The sequence below is a fragment of the Miniopterus schreibersii genome (genome assembly GCF_964146895.1).
Source record: "Miniopterus schreibersii genome assembly, contig: HAP1_SCAFFOLD_34, whole genome shotgun sequence".
Lineage (NCBI taxonomy): Eukaryota > Metazoa > Chordata > Mammalia > Chiroptera > Miniopteridae > Miniopterus > Miniopterus schreibersii.
Genome location: NW_027669847.1, coordinates 1,182,700 through 1,196,873, shown reverse-complemented (window position 1 = coordinate 1,196,873; position 14,174 = coordinate 1,182,700).

The following is a 14,174-nucleotide window of genomic DNA, read 5'->3' as shown; positions in this document are numbered from 1 at the left end:
TTAAAATCGAAAAGTGAACTCTAACTTTTAAAATTGTTTCCTCTGTGCCCCTGAATATCCAGTTCTGATAGGACATCTCACTCTTGCTTTTTATCAGTGCCTCTAGGTATTTGCAGCTTCTAAAAGCATTCCTTTGGAAAATCAAATCTGAAAATATTCCAAGGGCTGGCCTGCAGCTCTGCAAACTTATGACAATGTACATTGAATGTAGTTTGTTAAAATCTGTTTCTTTTCATAGCCTGTGGCTCTTGAGCAATTTCTGGGAAATGTTGATTATAAGATAAACTCTTTTCAGTAAGTTTCAAAAGATGACCCCCAGATAGGTAATCATCAAGTAGAGGCATGTTTTCAGAGAAATGAGGGGGTGAGCAAACCCCTCTGAGCTGCCATTGTCCCTACTGGCATCATGAACCTGCCCATTCAGTGCTTGAAAAGCAGGGCTGAGCACACACCAGGCGCATTGGAGAGCCTGCTGCCCCCACAGGCAGGTACTAACTTCAACACAAATTCTAAAGCCAGGGACAAGGGCAGGAAAACAGCCAGGCTTCAACACGAGTCGACCCTCACATCCGTCCTTGAGTCACTTTTAAGTGGAACCATGTAATTGTCTCATTGGAGACCTGCAGAAAGAGCTGGTGGGAAAGAATGATTTGTACCTGAAATATATCACTAGCTTGTGAACCAAAAGGCCACATGTGGATAGCAACCATGATCTTGGCATTCTTTGCACTCTGCAGCCTTGAGACTTGAAGGGCAGAAGCCCATGTGCCCAGGTTACTTACCAATTGTCCCCTTTCCAAGCCCCACCCACCTGGCAGGCGGGGGCAGCAGGTGGAGATGGTGGAAGTGGGTGGCCAGAACTCCCTAAGATTTGGGTCAAAAGAGAGCAGAGAAGGCAGATGCCTTATAAAAATAAGCATTCCATTAAGGGCCTATTTTCTGTTTCTTGGGATCTTTCTACTGGTCTAGCTTAAATTGAGAGGGGATTTGGTTTGCCTCATGGCTGTTTCCTCCCACTTACATCACAATTACAGCCATGCTCATTGTCATTAAAATACATTTAATATGGACCATTTTTGCATGGCCCTCTGCCAAAATCTGCACAAAGATACTGTCTCTAGCCCTGAAATAGTGGAAAGAGCACTGGACAAGGGGAGAGAAGGCCTGAGTTTCAATCCTTGGGTCACCTGGGAATGGTCTTTAAAAACCTTAGTTGCAAGGAGCAGGCGCTCACTAGAATCAGCTCACAGTGACTGTGGGACAGGCTGTTGACTAAAGACACACACGTGGACACGAGGATGTGAAGCTGGGAACCAGGGGTTTGGCTGGTGGTCAGTGGTGGTTTCTCTCCTGCTGTGTCCGACTCCCTCTCTGTGCCTCTTCTAACTCCAGCCTACCTCCCACAAAAACTCCTGTTTGGGATCCTAACTACTAACTTCTTTTCTCTGTTTCATCATTCAAATTCTCAATCTGTAGTATAATTCTCCCAGCTCATTTTTTAAAGTCAGACCTTATGATAGACCAATAAGGAGTGGCTGCTTGTGGGACAAGGTCAATCGAGAGCTTTCCAGGCACTGCTCAGCCATGGGGATCAGGGTGAACAAAACTGATGCATATCAGCCCCCATGAAGCTGACGGTCTAGGATCAAGCGAGAACACAGCTGTGAAAACACAGCCCTCAACTCCTTCATTCATTTTATTCAAGAATTTCTTGAGCATCTACTGTTAAGTCACATCAGCACTAGGGATTCAAACATAAATAAGACATGGTTTCTCATCTCAAGATGCTCGTGGTCTATTCTAGAAACAAATATGCAAGCAAATGGTGGTGAAAAAGCACAAGGTAACAGGTAGAATCTGATAGGGAAACGGGAACCTCATCTTGGCTTCCTAGAGGAGGCAACACCTGAGCTGAGATTTAAAGGACTAGTTTGTCAGGTGTTCAAGCAGAGGAGGGGTAGGGAGAGGAAGAGCTATGGACATCCCAAGCAAAGAAAATACCATGCAAAGCACAGAAGTTGTAGAAACACTCTAGGAGTGCTGGAGCATAAAATTTAAGAAGCATGGCAATACCTATATATGAAGCTACATCCCGGGGGACAGGGAGTATGACTTTTGCGATCCCCTTACCAGGGCTCCCCGGGAGGGCTGCTTCATCATCGAACACAAAGGCGAGAACTTCATCATGCACAGCGACCCCAACGTGCTTGAGCCTCACTTCCCCATGACGCCGGAGTGGGACATTTCCTGGGAACTGGCCAAGAGAACTGAGATGCCTTTTCCTGAACCTTCCAGGGGCAGCTTCCACTCAAAAGTGCACCGAAGCCACCGCCATACCCAGGACTGATGGTCCAGGAATGAGAGGTACAACAAAGCCCAAGAGAGGTCCAGGTCCATGGACAACTCCAAGGGACCTCTGGGTGCATCCTCTCTGAGGATACCTGATGACCTTGCCGAAGGCTGCAGCCAGGATGACCATGTAGTGGAAAAGACTCAGGCCGTACACAGGAGGAGGCGAAAGGAGACCTTTATTTAATGCATGCGGTCCCAGAGGAGGCAGTCTCCAAATTCTGGGCCCCGAACAAAGGGCTTGGGTCAGCTTTATAGGGTCGGAGGTCAGGCCTGCTTTTGGCACGAAAATAGTGGGCGGGGTTACGGAGGTCAGATGAGGTCACATGTACATTGAGGCAGGGAATCTGAGACCTGAAATGGGGAATCTCCCTAAAATGGCGGCGGTTCCTGCCTCATTTCCCCCTCTGATGCTATTGTTGCTGCAGCAATTATTGCATCATGATCCACGTCCCTCTCCTCCGGGTCTTCAGTTTCCCGGAGTCTACGATACTGGACCTGCTGAAGGGCTAGAATCTTGGCGGTGGCCCTTCTGGTAACTGGTTTCTAGGGTCCGGATGGCCGTTCTAATTACATACGGCCCGATAGATATTCCTGTTAGGATGATAAGAACGGGCCCGGTTAACGGAACGAGCCACCGGACCCAGGCCTGAGTGTCTAGGCCCCAATTCCAGTTCCTAGCCTCCTCTCTGCCTCTCTGTGTGCTTCCTTTTAATTCCTTTACTTTCTGTGTTACTTAATGGCCATATTAGGTCCCAACATACCTGCTGCCTGGGTGGTCCATATCCTCGGCACTTGTGAGCCTGGTAGCCCCTAGTTTCCTGCATAACCCCTGTCCAGTAGACCTTATTATTCCAGGTACACTGAGCCTTGTTTGGTTTTGTACAGTCTGGTGGCATGTCAGTGCTATAGGAAAGGGGCTTCCTTCAACTACATACAATACTACACCCGAGAGTCTTATTCTCTCTCTCGGGGTGCTGTACTGGGACCGGGGAACTGTGATAACGGCAGGGGCACTTATAGGAAGTAAACTATATATCCCCACACAAACAAGCAAAACTGAGGTATAGTCCCCCAAGGGCTACCCACCCCCACAGGTTCCAGTCCTGAGGTGCCGTTGCCGCCAGTCCTACTCCGAAGATTGTGGCGAGGAGCCCAGCAGCTGCGAGGTGCCATTCTGGACAACAATCCGTTCGTGGGTCGGTCCTTTCCTTAGCTTCAAGGAGGGTAGCCGCGGCTGGGGCCGGTCCTCAGGTTCTCCGTTGACCTCAGGATCGGCTGCCCTCTTGACTCGGCTGTGATGGACCCAGGGCGCTGCTCCTGCAATCTTAAGGGCAGTAGGGGTTGTTAATATGACTAAGTGGGGTCCGGTCCAAGCCAGCTGGAGTGGCTCCTTCCTCCAGTCCTTAACCTGCACGTAATCTCCTGGCCTAAAAGGGTGCGCTGGCCCCCCTCTAGGGACTGGGTCTGGGCCTAGTCCGGCCTTGTGTACCTGTTCTAGTGTCTTCCCCAGTTTCTGGAGATACCTAGTCTGATTGGCTTCCCCGATTACTCGTAGTTCTCCCCTCAGGATGGGCAATATTGCTGGTGGTCGCCCTACACGAGCTCGAAGGGTGTGTAGCCCATGGGGTTAGGAGCATTTTGAACCCTGAACAAAGCTAAGGGGAGTAAATCAGGCCATGGCAGGTTAGTGTCTTGATGGAATTTTGCTAGTGTCTCCTTCAGAGTTCGATTCATCCGCTCCACCTTCCCTGAGCTTTGAGGTCTGTACGCCGTGTGTAGCCTCCAGGTTATTCTTAGTTGCCTTGCTAGCTCCTGGATGACTTTGGCGACAAAGGCTGGCCCATTATCGCTGCCGATGGAGGTCGGCAGTCCAAAGCGGGGAATTATTTCTCTTAAAAGGGCTTTTACTACCTCGGCTTTTCTCAGCCCGGGTGGGGAAAGCCTCTACCCACCCCGAAAAGGTGCAGACAAGGACTAACAGGTACTTGTAACCCCAGCTTGGCTTTATTTCCGTGAAGTCGACCTGCAAGTCCTCAAAGGGCTGCTATCCCCTGTGTTGAATTCCGAAGGGCCTTTGTGGATGTGGAGCAGCGTTGTTCTGAGCGCAGGTTGTACACCGGGCCACAGTTGTAGCACATATGCTGGCCAGGTTGGGGAAGTAGTCCTCTCTCCCGGTAGATGGCGCCATGGATATGTACAGTGGCAAAGGCATCCTGGGAATCTGCATATATATTGACCTTCCCTTCCTACAACTCTAGGGTCCTGATTAATGCCCACAGTTCTGCCCTCTGCGCCAACCACCCAGCTGGTAGGGGTTTTGCCTCTAGTGTTTCTCGTTTCTCGTAGGACGGTACTCCTCTCCCCTGGGAATGAGGACTGCCATCACAGACGGTGCCCCGACCTGTAAGTGGGCTTCCTCCGATGGCTGAAAGGAGATCTGGGCCCCTAGTTTGGCCAGCAGGTCCTGTCCCAGGAGTGGGACTGGGCACTCTGGGAGGTACAGGAATTCATGTCTTACTTGATGGTCCCTTAATTCTACTGTTCGGGCTTGGCAGAACCTCTTCGGGCCACTTGATAGTCTGGTTGCCCCTACAATGGAGATCTCACGCCCCAACGGGGGGGGGGGGGGCTATGGCAGTGGTTACCACGGAGTGCTCAGCTCCTGTGTCTACCATGAAAGGGAGAGTTTGGCCCCCCACAGTTAACTTGACCATGGGCTCGTGGGGGCCAAGATTCAAGGAGCCCGATCTGTCCTAGTCTGAGTCCATGCCCACCAGGCTGAGGACAGTTGGGGCGGGAGTCTTAGGCTGAGGATCACCCTGGATCTGCCTCTTCTTCCTGTTGGGGCACTCCCTTTTCCAGTGGCCCCTCTCCTTGCAATAAGCACACTGATCAGCTTCTACCTGGCCGTGCCCGACCCTTTCTTTACTCGGGGGTCCTCTCGGAGACGGTGCGGATTGTCCTAGGGCTGCCGCCAGGAGGGCTGCTTTCTTCTCCATTCTCTTTCTGGCCTCCCTTTCAGCCGCTTCCTCCCAGTTGTTGTCGACCTTATTGGCGATTTCTATGAGCTGACTAATGTTCATTCCTGCAGAACCTTCGAGCTTCTGAAGCTTCTTCCTGATATCCGGGGAGGACTGGGAGATGAATGCTGTATTTACCATCCTTTGATTGTCTGGCCCCTTGGGGTCATGGCGTGTAAATTCGGTATGCCTCACACAGTCGCTCGTAGAAATCTCCCGGGCATTCATCTGGTCGTTGGGTCACATTGGCGACTTTAGACATATTGGTGGGCCTTCTGGCTCCTGCTCGGATGCCACGGAGGAGGGCTTCTCGATACCTCTGTAGCACCGCCCTGCCCTCTTTGGTGTGGTGGTCCCATTCTGGCCGGACTTCAGGCGCAGCCGTTCTGGCCCACTGCGCCGGGTCTAGTGTCCCCACTGGCGCCGTGGTTTCCAGGTATTGGAGGCCCCCTGGAGTATGCGCCGGCGCTCCTCTGTACTGAATAGGGTGAGGAGTAGCTGCCGGCAGTCGTACCGCGTGGGCCGGTGAGTTTGCATAATCGACTCCATAAGGTTGATTAAGGCCCGTACTTTTTCAGAGTACGAGGGAGTGTGATGCTTCCAGTTGAGGAGATCTGTGGTAGTGAAAGGCTGATAGTAGACTATCATACGCCCTGGTAGCTCAGTCCCATCGGGTCCGACTTGCGGGGGCCCTTGGGTCTCCCTTAAGGGTAGCTGTAGGGCCTGCTTGGGACGGCGTCTGGGTACCATTGGTGAGGCTGGGGCTGCTTCCACCTGACACCGCGGTGAAACTGACGGGGGGGGGTTCTAGCTCTGGGACCTTTGATTCCAGAGCATTCGGTTCCGGGGCTCTCGGCTCTGGGGCGTAAGGCGGGGATGTGCTAAATGGCGGCTCTTCCTCTGGGTCACTCTTGTAGATTGGCGGGTGCCGGCCTTCCCTAGGGCGGGCCACTAGTATTCGGGAAGCCTTCTTCTTGGCCCCGGTGACCCTGATGGTTTGGGGCGTCTGTTTCTGGCACTGGCGAAGCCAACTCGGTAGCTCCCAGGCTAGTTCCTGCCACCTGTCTATGTATGTGTACTGATCGGGATGTCCTGGCTTCCCTGTAACTACTAGGTGTTCTGCCCGGACAATCCCCAGATTAAGAGTTCCCTCAGGGGGCCAGCCTACCCCGAATGATGGCCACTCGACTGAGCAGAAAGTGCCCAGCTGATCCGGGGTCATCCAGGGGTCCTGTCCCCTGAACCGGTCAAAGTTCCTAAGCATACAACCTAATACCGTCGACAAGGGGCCCCCCATAGCCCTTCCTCCCACGTTGGCACAGACAAACAAGGGAGGGGGTATTCAGTTCGCCCGCCTGGCCGCTCCCCTCGTGGGGATTTAGGTGCCTCTTAGCTTTGGCAGGTCAGTATAAACCCCTGACCTGAATCAGACTCACAGGGAGGGACGGGGTCCCCCAGAGCCTGATGCTGCCCTGAGCCATATGAGGTGCACCACGGACCTGCAGGCTGGGGCCCACTCAGACTCCATGGGCGAGCGCCCGTGGAGCCGCAGACATTCACTCACTCACACTCACGTTCGTCAACTGAGTTTAGACATCCCCGCCCGATAGGATGTCCCTGCCTGTGGCCAAAGGGCCAAGAGAGGCGATCAGTCTCTCCTTCCACCCGCAGGGTGGGCCTGGTCTCGGGCTCCTGGTCCCCGGACACTCACCGGTTTTGAAGAGATCTCGTCCCGTGTCCAGATCTGTTCATCCTCCCCCGGCAGCCCGGGTGGGTGGACTCCGCGAGTGGCCATCCACGCAACTCCGGCCGGGCCGGGACCGAAAAGACCGGGGCGCACTCTTCCCTCCCGCCTCCGAGCTCCACAGACCCCCCCACGGGTCCCGCACCGGTAGCAAAGGGCTTGCACGCGGGAGTCGTTTGCTGGTCAGGGAACCAAAATGTAGCGGAAAAGACTCAGGCCGTACACAGGAGGAGGCGAAAGGAGACCTTTATTAACGCATGCGGTCCCAGAGGAGGCAGTCTCCAAATTCTGGGCCCCCAACAAAGGGCTTGGGTCAGCTTTATAGGGTCGGAAGTCGGGCCTGCTTTTGGCACAAAAATAGTGGGCGGGGTTACAGAGGTCAGATAAGGTCACATGTACATTCAGGCAGGGAATCTGAGACCTGAAATGGGGAATCTCCCTAAAATGGCGGCGGTTCCTGCCTCAACCAAACCCCCATCCAGTCCTACATTGACGACAGCACTCTAAGGCCTGTGCAGACTGCCGGTCATCAAAGGGCTCATCTTTTGTCCACAAGCTATAAAGAGCTGTGTATTCCAGAAATAGTCGGCAACAGCAAGGAACCTCCCAGTGCTTGCAGCCTCATGGAGCCAGGCAAACCACCTGAGAGTTTCACGTCCTATGGTGAACTCAACTCTTGTCTGACAAAAACAGCTATGGACGACTATTTCCAGTGCAACACCTCCAGCGAGACGGTGCTCACGGTGCCGTCACCCCTGGGGAAGAATAAAGAGGACCATGACACTCTGACCCTGGCAGAATGGGTGAAAAAGCTGCCTCTGTCTGATAGGCAGACCCCGCTTTCCTCCAGGGAGACTGGAGGCCACAAGGAGGAGTCACCCCAGTATTGTCTGTGTCCTTTGGTTATGCACATGAGCATGTAAGTTCTTAGGTTAATATCTCCACACACACCCACACACACCTTTCCTCTGAGATCCCTCAGTCTGTTCCATGCCTTTATGTCTCTGGATCTACTTTGTTCATCAGTTTATTTTGTTCATTAGATCCCACATATGAGTGGAATCATGTGACTGGCTTATTTCGCTTAGCATAATACTCTCCAGGTCCCTCCATGCTGTCACAAAGGGTAAGAGATGCTGCTTTTTTACAGCTGCATAGTGTTCCATGGTGTGAATGTCCCACGGCTTTTTTTATCCACTTATCTACTGATGGGCACTTGGGATGTTTCCAGATCTTAGCTATTGTAAATTGTGCTGCTATAAACATAGGGGTGCATAGATTCTTTCTGACTGGTGTTTTGGGTTTCTTAGGATATATTCCTAGAAGTGGGATCACTGGGTCAAATGGCAGCTCCATTTTAAATTTTTTGAGGAACCTCCATACTGTCTTCTATAGTGGCTGCCCCAGTGTGCATTCCCCCCAGCAGAGTGCCAGGGTTCCCTTTCTCCACACCCTCACCAGCACGTGTCATTTGTTGATTTGTGGATGGTGGACATTCTGACAGGTGTGAAGTGATACTTCATTGTGGTTTTCATTTGCATCTCTGATGATTAGCGACCTTGAGCATTTTTTCATGTCTTTTGGCATCTGCATGTCCTCTTTGGAGAAATGTCTATTCAGGTCCTTTGTGCATTTTTTAATTAGGTTGTCTGTCTTCCTTTTGTTAAGTTGTATGAGTTCCTTATATATTTTTGATATTAACCCTTTATCAGGTATGTCATTGGCAAATATGTTCTCCCATACAGTGGGCTCCCTTTTTGTTTTGATGAATGGTGTCTTTTACTGTGGAGAAGCTTTGTATTTTGATGCAGTCCCATTTGTTTATTTTCTCCTTTGTTTCTCTTGCCCTAGGAGATGTATTGGCAAACATGTTGCTATGAGAGATTCTCAGATTTTGCTGCCTATGTTTTCTTCTAGAATTTTTATGGTTTTGCATCTTACATTTAAGTCTTTTATCCATTTTGAGTTTATTTTTGTGTATAGTGTAAGTGGGTGGTCTAGTTTCATTTTTTTGCATGTACCTGCCCAATTTTCCTCCACCAAGTTGTCTATCCATTGCTCAGTTTCCTCCCCCTTGTCACCCTTATGATGGGAATGTTGTTTTGCTTCATGTCACAAAGCTCCCTTAGGCTGTCCTCATGCTTTTTAAGTGTTTTTTCTTTTTGCTGTTCTGATTGAGTGGTTGTTGTTGTGTTTTTTTTTTTTACCTTATCTTCTACATCACTTAATCTATCCTCTGCTTCATTGAGCCTGCTTTTAATTCCTTCCGGTGTATTCTTGATATCAGATACAGTATTCTTCATTTCTGCCTGATTCTTATTTATATTTATCTTTTTTCATGTTTCCACTAAGTTCCTGAATCTTTTCATGAGCTGTCTTGTTGGTTGTTCTCATTAATTTCCTTGAGGCATTAACTGTAAGAGCATGTTCGAACACCTGTGACCTAGTGTGGGTTTTGTTGGATTACAAATAATTTGTGCTACATATACATTTTTTCCAGATACTCTAAGTATAAAACATTCTATAGTGTGTATCACCTTTGCTAGAAGTTAATGCAAGAGAAAACTCATTCCAGCACTAAAAATAGACTTTTCTCAAAGACTTTGAAGGAGCACATACAAATGCACTGATTTTAGGTTCTTTCATATAGAAATTCATGCATTTCATCCCATCTTGCTTATGTCTTCTAGACTGTAGTGTCATGTAAGGGCCTTTCATCGAGGAGCAGTTCCAACTTTCATTATTTGGTTAACATCTCCCTTCTTAGTGTTGAGTGTGCTTAAAACTTTGCCCAAATGGTGGTTCGTACAAATTAATTTCACAATGCTCAATCCAGGGTTCCACAATGAGCTGCTGCTATCTGAAGCCTTCAAACTACACTGGTCCAATACTCTTTTGCTCTTCCCATTATGAATGCATCCGTTACATGTTATGTCTGGTAAAATACAAGTATTATTTTGAGAATGTTTCAAACTTTGATGAAACACACATGAGAAGTTCTGTGCAGAGTGCTCCTCTCTTGTGTGAAGTGTTTTAATGTTATAGTCTTTACAGAAGGTGCCTGTTACTGCATCATTCACACAGTTTGTAGCTCTTTCATTGATTAATCATGATTGTGCTAAAAACGGTGTTTCACATATATATTTTGTACAACTCTCTTGAAGTGTACCAAAAATTTACACCACGTTTAGACAGTTTAATGCTATTTGAAACCCTAAAACTACATTTTTCTATGCAGTCTTTGTTATGGGCTTGTAAAAATGTACGGAGTTCATGTGATGACATGAACTAATTCATGCACTAACTATCTGGAACCTTTGGAAATGTACCTGGGATACTACACAGGTGTACGCACTGTAAAATACCTTTATTTTCTCATTTGTTTTATGAACTAAAGCCATTAACTGTAAGACCATGTTTGAACACGTGCTACATACTTTGGATTTTCTTGCATTACATACAATTTGTGCTAGAAATCTGTGTTTCCAGATCTCTATGTATACTGCATTCTAAGAATGTACATCACCTTTGTTACAAGTTTAAACAGTGTAAGACAAAACTCATTCAAACACCGAAAATAATCCTTTCTCAAAAGATTTTGAAGGAGCATGTAGAAATATATTGATTTTAGGTTCTTTCATAGAGAAATACATGCATATCCTCTCTTTGGAGTATATATTTCAATCTTGGACAAAGTACACGCATTTATTACTGTGTAGCATGCTGATAACTTCCATAAAGTATTGTCATATTGCCTCTGTAGGGGGAGGATGTCCCAATATTCAATATTTTGTTATCTCTCTTCTTAGTTTTGTGTGTGCTTAAAAGTTTGCAAAATTCACTTTGTAGAAATTAATTCTACAATGCTTAATCAAGTTTTACACAATGAGCTGCTGCTTGAAACCTTAAAAATACACTGTTCGAATTCTGGTTTGCTATTACCATTACAATTGCATTGGTTTCATGATATCTCTTGAAAAACACATGCATTATTTTGAGTGTGTTTCAATCTTTGAATAAATACACAAGAGAAGTCCTCTGCAGAGTGCTCATCTCTTCTGTGAAGTGTTACAATGTAATACTCTTTATGGAAGTTGCCTGTTATTTCAGGTTTTTCATATTTCCTAACCTTTTCATTTATTAATCATGACTGTGGGAAAAATGGTGTTTCATATATGTGCTGTGTACACCTTTGTAGAAATGTACAGATACTTCATTCCAAGTTTAAACCATTCAAGGCACATATAAACACTAAAACTACACTCTTTCACACATTCTTTGTTACGAGCCTGAACACATGTGAAATTCATGTTATGTCATAAACTTATTCATACATTAACTATCTGGAACATATTGAAGTTAATCTTTGATAGTACACACTATATTGTATTTATTGCTTCTAATAGTTTCATTGTGTGTCTTTTGTGTTTTCTATATATGTATAAAATCATTTTATCTCCTACAAGTGGCAGTTTTACTTCCTCCTTCCCTACTTTGATGCCTTTTATTTATATCTCTTGCCCTATTGCTCCGGCTAAGACTTCCAGATCTATGTTGAATAACAGTTCTGAGAGTAGACTTCCTTGTTTTGTCCTGATATTACAGGAAACACTTTCAGTTCTCACAATTATGATATTTGCTGTGGGTTTAAGCTGGAAGCCATTCCATCCTTGCTGCTTGACACAGTACTTCAAGGAGGAGACATCTGCACAGCAAATGCTCCATGGGACTTGGTGTATGGCATATCCCTCTTTCTACACTTGTTCCCCTTCCTTACCCTCTGAGTCACTTCACCAGTAAAGGGTTTTGCCCTAGCTGGAAACTTTTCCCTAGCAGGGGAGTCGAATAGAACTGGAAAAGACAATGATTCCGTAAAAGCCTCAAGTATTACAAAGATATCATGTGGCGCCTATAAGGTACTTAGACTCAGATTGTCAGCAGAAGAGTTAGGACTTGTTAGGCCCACTACCCCGGGGGCCTTCCCACCAGGGAAGAGGCCTGGGTTGTGGCCCCTGCTGAATCAGCGGTGCAGGGCCATCCATAGGGAGTCCACCAGTGAGTTCCAACTAAAGAATGTATTACTGGGGGATGTTTATATTAATGGAAAACTCTGGGAATCCCCACAAGGAAAGAGCAGTCTAGAAAAGATTATTTCAATCTACACCTGAACCCATATCATACACAGGATATTACAATGAGGATGGACTGCTGCAGGGAATGCAAATGGAGAGACGAAGGCAAGGTGCTAGTCAGGCAGTCAATCACCATAGCTAAAAACAATCAGGCACAAGCTACATAACCCTTACTTAGGACTTGCATAACCTTCACATAAGAAAAGCTGGCTTAGTTATTCTCCTTTTAGCTATATGGTAGAGCAATAAAATATTAACTTCAGAATATAAATAACAAACTAGAGATTAACCTGTAGAATAGCCCATAAACAATAGATAAGACTAAAATTAACACACCTAAAAAGATGTAAATTCTAGAGCAAAGGTCAGATAAGAAGATATAATCATTAACTGTGAAAGGCCAAAACAGAAACTGGAACAAAGCATGATGCCATCTTGTTTAACCAGCAATAAAACCAAATAGTATAAATACAGTTGAAACAGAGCAGTAAAGGGAGAAGCTAATTGTCTTGATGCTCTGAAAGCTGTCTCACTGTCTTTCATTCTGCTCCGATGCCGTCCACACCTTGGGGACCCCTGGATTGCTGGGGCTGGACCCTGGCAGAAAACATCTTTTTCTTCAAAGCCTTTTTTTAGTGTAAGTGGAAATGTAAGGATTTCATTTACAACATGAAGTAATTCAGGCTTTAGTTCTCTGCAACCTATTGAAATGAACATTTGTACATACTCAGCTGAATTTCACTGCAAAATTCCCTTATTTTCTGCTTAGTTATATCATCTAAATGCATTAGGTGTAAGAGCGTGTTTGAGCAGGAATTATGTACTGTGAGTTTTCATGGATTACAAGTCATTTGGGCTACAAATCTGTGTTTTTCCAGGTTCTCTAATTAACAACATTGAAGGCTACACAACAACCTTGTGAGAGGTTAAAGATTGCAACACAGAAACTAATTCCAGCAGTCAAAATGCACTTTTCTCAAAATACTTTGAAGGAGTGAGCACCAATGAAGTGACTGAGTGTTCTTTGAGAGAGAAATACATGCATTTCATCCTTCTGGAGTGAGTTTTCATCCTGGAATTCATATGCATTTTGTACTGTGTAGAATGTTGATATCTTCTGGAGGGTTGTGTCATAAAAACATCTTTCACACAGGACTTGTTGCAACATTCATTATTTGGATAAGTTCCCTAGTGGTGTATTTTGGAAGGTCTTTCTTCTTTGGCCAAATGCCGCTTCGTACAAATTCATTTCACAGTGCTTTTTCCAAGTGTCCACAAAGAGGTGCTGCTTGAAATCCTACACATGCACAGTTCACGTACAGGTGTGCTCGTTTCACTACCTAGATATTGGTTTCCTGTTATGTCTTGTGAAATACAAGACTTCTTTCCAGGATCGTTCTACCTATGAGTAAATTGACAAGGGAAGTCCATTTTTGAATGCTCCTCTCCTATCTGATATCCAAGAAAGATATCTCTTTCTCCATGCTTCACACACTTTGTAGCACTTTCAGTTAGAAAAATGATGGTGGTCTAAAAACACGGTTGAACATATATAGAGCACTTTTTGGAAGCTTAAAGTAAATTGAAACACAAAAACTTCTTTTTCTTCAAAGGCTTTCTTTAAGGGCACATGGAAAGGTAAGGATTTCATCGACAACATGAAGTAATTCATGACTTAGCTCTCTGCAACCTATTGAATGGAACTTTTGTACATACACAGCTGAATTTCACTGCAAAATAACCTTTTTTTCTGCTTTGTTATATCTTCTAAATGCTTAGATGTAAGAGTGTGTTTTAGCAAGAATTTTATAGTGTGCATTTTCATGGATTACAAGTCAAAAGACCCACAAATCTGAGTTTTTCCATATTCTCTAAGTAGACAACATAGCAGCCTGCACATCACTCTTGTGAGAGATTAAACAATGC